Genomic DNA, 6,000 nt, shown 5'->3' with positions numbered 1-6,000 from the left:
GAACATTGATACCATTTAAGTAGAGTTTGGGATTAATTAACACACATTCGATTACTGAAGACACATTTGCAGTTCATGGGAAACTTTGTGGAGGAAACTGATTGAGACTGCCTTGCTTACATAATCCCGCCTCTCTTTCCTCGAAGGGATTGGAAAAGAAATTTTGCCCTGAAAAATTCTGCTTTTGTTGATTATGGTGCTAGAGGCTAATTTCCAACTTGCCTCAAATACTGAAGCACTATTGCAATTTGTTTTAAATAATTTACTATCAAATAAACACAGAAGTAGTATAAACAATCCAATTCTAAGAAAAAACGAAGTGTGTAAAACATGGCTCCCAAAACACGTTTATGGGCATAAAATCACCTAAGTAATTGCTATAACTGAAGTAATCCTGAAGACCATACTAGTTTACCATACTAACTTTGACAATATTACACCAGAAATTAGCTTAGGCTGGGGAAATTCTCATTTAAAAACAAAGTCACCATCTCCCTCTTCCAAACTGCAGCAAAGATATTGCTCTATCAACATTCAAACCCCATATGCTTCGCTGCTTTTCAGAAGTATATTGCACATGTTCAAAACACTTTTAAGCACTAAGCAGGATCTCGCCCACAATCCCAGTAAATTCGAAGATCTGGTTCTCCAAGTCTTAATCTCACTGATAAGAGGCTAAGCCTATTTATTTATTTATTTGTTTGTTTGTTTGTTTATTTTGGAAGGTACAGACTGCATTTACAGAACATTTTAAATCCCCTGGATACACATGCAGGGTGTTAAACACTTCAGAAAGTGGTCAGAATAAAAACTTCTGGCTTATTTCTCAATCAAATTTTCACTCTTCCTTACTCACAATGGTTGCAGCATGCTTGCACTCTGCATTTTAAGACATGTTAAGAATCAATTATTCTTTTTTACACCTTTTGTTAAGATGCAATCACCTTTTGAACTTGCATACAAATGAAGCACACAAAGATGCATTAATGGGGCCTGAGCATCTATGGTACAAACAATCAGATTTCCCCACACGCAAGGAATGTATTTAAAGAAAATGCTACATCCCAAAATACCCTTTAGTTTCACTTCTTTTTTAACAAGAACCATTTAAGGATTATTAAAAAATACCCTCTGGGCTTTGCAAGGCTGCAATGAAAGTAGGTTCATTTAAAGAGGTACAACCTATTTTCTAGCCACACTGATCTTAGTATATTTCAGAAAAACAAAATATAAGAATTATTAGCAAAATTACTAGCTTGACTGATTTCTACTGGATATACATTTGTTCCCCATGAGCTACTGTTCTTATTATTCTGAGACCTGATCTTCTTGATGATGCTTTATACAGATAGTGTGAGTGCAATATATGTATTTTACATAAAATTTGCAAAAATCATACTATATATGGTACATGACAAACAGCTTGATGGGTTCCCTAGCTGGTTGCTGCTTCACTGGGAGATAACCACCACCACCACAGGACTTTCTCCTCCTCCAAGCTGTCCAGGCCAGGGTGGGCAGCGTGGAATTTCCCACTGGAAGTCATCGGTACAAGGACACTGTGTCTACAGAGGAGCAGAGCAGGCCCACAGCCCATCTGCCCAAAATGCAAAGTCTGCTGTTTCTGCAGATTTAGGAAATACCACAGTAACATGAGAGAGTCTTCCTTGTATCTGTTGCTGAGCGATAAGGAAGATCCCCTTTACAATGCCTGACACTTGAACAGGGAAAACCCTATACTGCATCCTTTTAAGTTGAATGTATTCACGCAGGCTCGCTGTCCTGCCATCTGCTTTCCTCGATAAGCAGTCTCCCATCAGTTTCGATGGGAGCAGGATTAAGTGCAAAGGTGTTAGTCTGTACTCAGAATAAGGCCTTAGACAAGAAGTGGTGCCTCGTGAGAGCCAAAATGAGATGCAAGAGCCATTCTCCTCCACCCAGCCTGATAATTCAGTAATGCTTCTGCAGTGATCCAGATACATCATTGCTATTCAGTACAAAAACACCCACCTTCATCTTTTATTCTTTGTTCTTATGCAAACCACTTTTAAAACATTTATTTAAAGAACAACCTATACTGTCCAAATAACATTAGCCATATGCAAGAACATATCTTGTTTTCCAGTCCTTTGTTCAGCTTAATGTTCAGGTGAGCCTGGTTCAGAGTATTCACTTGACCGATGTAGTCCAGCGAGAGTCACAGTTGCTCAAAGCTGGCAGATTTGTCACACAGGATCCCCACTCATGCTTTCAGCACAGAGTTTCCCAGCTCAGGAGGAAGGGACTCTCACACCCCCCCCACTGCATGCAACGCTCCTCCTGAGAAGTGTTTTGGGGCACGGCCCCATGCTTCTCCCTGTGACCAAGGAGGCATCGCCCGTGGAGCGAGGCTACCTCGTGTGTGCAGGATGGAAGCACAGCCCCGCTTGAGAGCAACCTCATGGCTGCTAAATGCTCTCTGACCACAGACTTTGCTTCTCAGTAATCTTGCCACCAGACAGGAAATTCACTGATCTCTCATTTTAAGCTGATGAGCGTACAGCACTAACAACGTGAGCCTCCAGAGCACCTTTCATCAGAGGACGTCAAAGCACTCCAGCACCAGCTATTCGGGGAAGCTTTCCCTTTGTTTTCCTGCGCAAATCCCACATCATAGAGATACTAATTGATTAAGTAGAGGGAAGCAGCAGAGATATTTCAAGTACAAGATGGCCCTGAGAAACACAGAAAGAGACTGAAAGTAAATTTTCAAACAGGAGGCTGAGTAGCCCAGATAGCTATAGAAAGGCAGAGGGATTTGGGACCTCGTTATCGTCGTGGCCAATTAATGTGCAAAGAGAAAAGGCAGAACCCACTGTCTATCTAGAGAAATAAAAGACAGGGGCTGGCAACCACTCAGGGGAACTCCTGCCTCGGAGTTGTGGAGAAAAAACAGCAGCCAAGAGGGAAGCCCAGAGGTGGGGACAGGCCCTTCCACAGCCAAGCCCAATTAGCAAAGTATTCACCAAGGTCTTTGCACAGTCTCTGTGCTTCCTAACCGTGTCTGGCTGAGCCGTAAGTCATGATAGGAGAAATGGGAAGCGTTTCTCTACCCTCTTCTTTAGTATCCTTCTGAGGCTTGTTATAGCCTAATTTACCTTGTGCCAGAAAATATGAGCTTTTGCAGCATCTAGACACAGAAACACTCATCAGTGTAACTAATCTGAGTTTCATGCCTGCAAGATGGGTCCACGCTTTGAGTGTCTCCTAAGTAAGGAAATCCCAAAGGCATTCAAGCACTCAGATGTAAAAATCCATATCAGCTTCATAGAGGTGAGATGCTTCCTGTGAACCAAGAACCTTTGCCCCCTCTCCCATCATTTATAGCGAGGTTTTCTGCCCGCCACCTGGCAGAATCGCAGTCTTCAGTGCTTCCCATTACATAAAGCCCAAGCGACTGAGCACATTGTGTGTGGGAGTGAAGCAGAGTCTGCTTTAGCACCCAACATCGTACTTCAGGAGGAGAAGCAGTGCCTGTCTGCTCTCCCTCTCCTGCCTGCCCTGCATGCTACAGGCTCCAGGAGCTGCTGCAAAGCGGCCTACATGTCCTCTGGGGTCACCAACAGCAGCCCGGCCCCCATAGGGTTGAGGTTTTTCCTCTAATATCCCTCTTTCACACTATCTCTCACCCACTTCCTCACACCCCAACTTTCCACCACCACAACGCAGTCTCAGTGGTGCTCTCAGAGCCTTGCAACCCAGACCACATGCCAAGCTGTGGGCTGCCATTCGCCCATCCCACCCCTCATCAGCCCTTCCCCACAGGTCCCTCAGCCACACAACTGCTGCCTCCCTAAACCAGAGGCTGGGGGTACATTGGAGCCAACCAGCAAGGAACAGAGGCAGCAGCACCCAGACATGGTGTAGGCTCTGCAAAAATGAAAGCAGCGTTGCCCGCTGCTCTGGGGACTTCTGAGGATGAGGGAATATCCCTACCGCCTCTGCAACGAGGCATTATGTTTGGAAAGTACAGCACAGATAGGGAAAAAGGTGTCTGCAGAGTTTTGTGACAGTGAGTGGTTCAGATCTCCATCAGCTGAGGAGCGCTATAGGCACAATGTCAGATCTTTAAGTTACCAGATCACAGGCACCTACTTCTGGTCTCAGGATAAGTTGAACTGCTTCACACTTTTTTCCTTTACTAGTTCCAGACCTAGGGTTAAGAATATTAACTCAACACCACTAAAAGTCTCTTTCCAAGGCCAGGCTAGCTCTGGTCTCTCCCAGATGGCAAAAGCAAGCACTATAATGGAGAATGCTAACAGAAGTGGCTTTGGGTAAGAGACCAAGAGAAGACCTCTTATACTATTATTGTTATATCTGCTTTCCAAACAAACCTGTGAAAATACAAAGAGGCTAAATGACTGCAAAAAGGCCACACATAAGAAAGTCCTGGCAAAATTCAAAGTCAGACCTCTAGTCACTTTAATTCTAGCTTCACCTCTCCTCTAGACTTTCCTTTATAGCATGCTTCACCCTTGCTCTATTCCTCTAGTTCTGCAAAAGGTCTTCTCTCATTTTGAACTAGAATTGCATATTTAGCACCCATGCCTTGCTGCACAGTTCTTGAAAAACTTACTAAAATTTCCATAGCAGAAGTTACACGGCAAAACAAATTCCCCCCAAAAAGTAAGCCTTGGTATGGCAATAAATCCTGTTGTTGTCAAAAAAACAGTTGCATTGTTCTTACTGTTCGATATGGTTCAACACAAGTGTTTGTGCAAACGATGCAGCTACAGCATTTTGACTCCCACTTTGGGGATGTGTTTCCTTGCCTGTTGCAGATACCGGAGTCTGTAGTACTGTCTGGGATACACTTATCCTCACCAGACCAGACTCTTTTACCACAAAAAGCACACTTAACCCTAGGAAAGAATAAAGCATGATGCCGCAACTTCATCTCTACTGAAATCTCTCCCATATGAGGGCAGTTTTACAAGCCCGCTTGATAAGATTTGTAGGGTCAGGAGTGAAGCATTTCACCTTGGGAGTCCCGACAGCCCACCCATTGGTCAGAAAACTCATTTTCCATCTCTTTTTCTTTTTTTGAGACATGCTCTAGAGGGGGAGATACCTAGGGTTGCTACGTGCCAGGCAACAGTGGCTTCAAAGAGCTGGCTTCAAAAGCTGCTCCCTTCCCTGTCCCAAAAGACCATTCATTGTTCTGTTTCCCTTGCTCCATTGGCACAAGGAGGAAAGGTGGCATTTCCCTCATTCTCAGCCACCGACTGCGTCAGAACAGCACTTTTCCAGCTCATATGTGCAGACAGGCCATGTCCTGGCTGTAACAAGCGGTGTATATCTCAGGAGCAAGCTCCACAACAGCAGGAAGAGATAAGGGAGCATGCTTCAGCCCTCCGGAAAATCCTGCCCAAGAGGACCCTGGGGAGCCAGACAGAATGTGCTTCATTAACGTGCAGATGAACACAGATCATATTCATGAGGACCATGTTTCTCTGATCTAAAACGTGACGCTTGAGCTTCCCTTTTAGCTCCTTTGGCCTTTCCTCCAGTTGGCTTCCATCTTTCATTTCCTCCAGTCCCACAGGGTAACTCCTTGCAAGCGAGCTGCTGGCAAAAGATGCTGTGCACCCCTGCACCACACATTTCCAACAAGCTGCCGAGGCACAAGCAACTCTCACATGGCCAAGTATCTGAATGCCCTGGATATGGTAGGCATGATAAATACCTGGGGCAGGTTCTGGTAGGACAGTGGGATTTGACATGTCCAAAAGTTGATTTGAAAGGCTGCCTTCAAAGCTTTTCACATTGCTTTTTGTAAAAAGGAGTATTCAGGCACTGTGTCTTGCAAACGAAAGGATGTGTGGGTGCTTTGCTGCCAGGACCATTTCAGCTAATGGACTGAACAGCTCAGGAAATCAGCAAGGTCACAAGCCAAACATGCAGATAAGGAGGAAAGTAGTTGAAAGTCTTTGCATTTGGCAGGTGTGTGAGGATCGT

This window comes from Aythya ferina (assembly GCF_964211825.1).
Source record: "Aythya ferina genome assembly, chromosome: 2".
NCBI classification, from domain to species: domain Eukaryota; kingdom Metazoa; phylum Chordata; class Aves; order Anseriformes; family Anatidae; genus Aythya; species Aythya ferina.
This window is presented reverse-complemented; position numbering follows the sequence as displayed.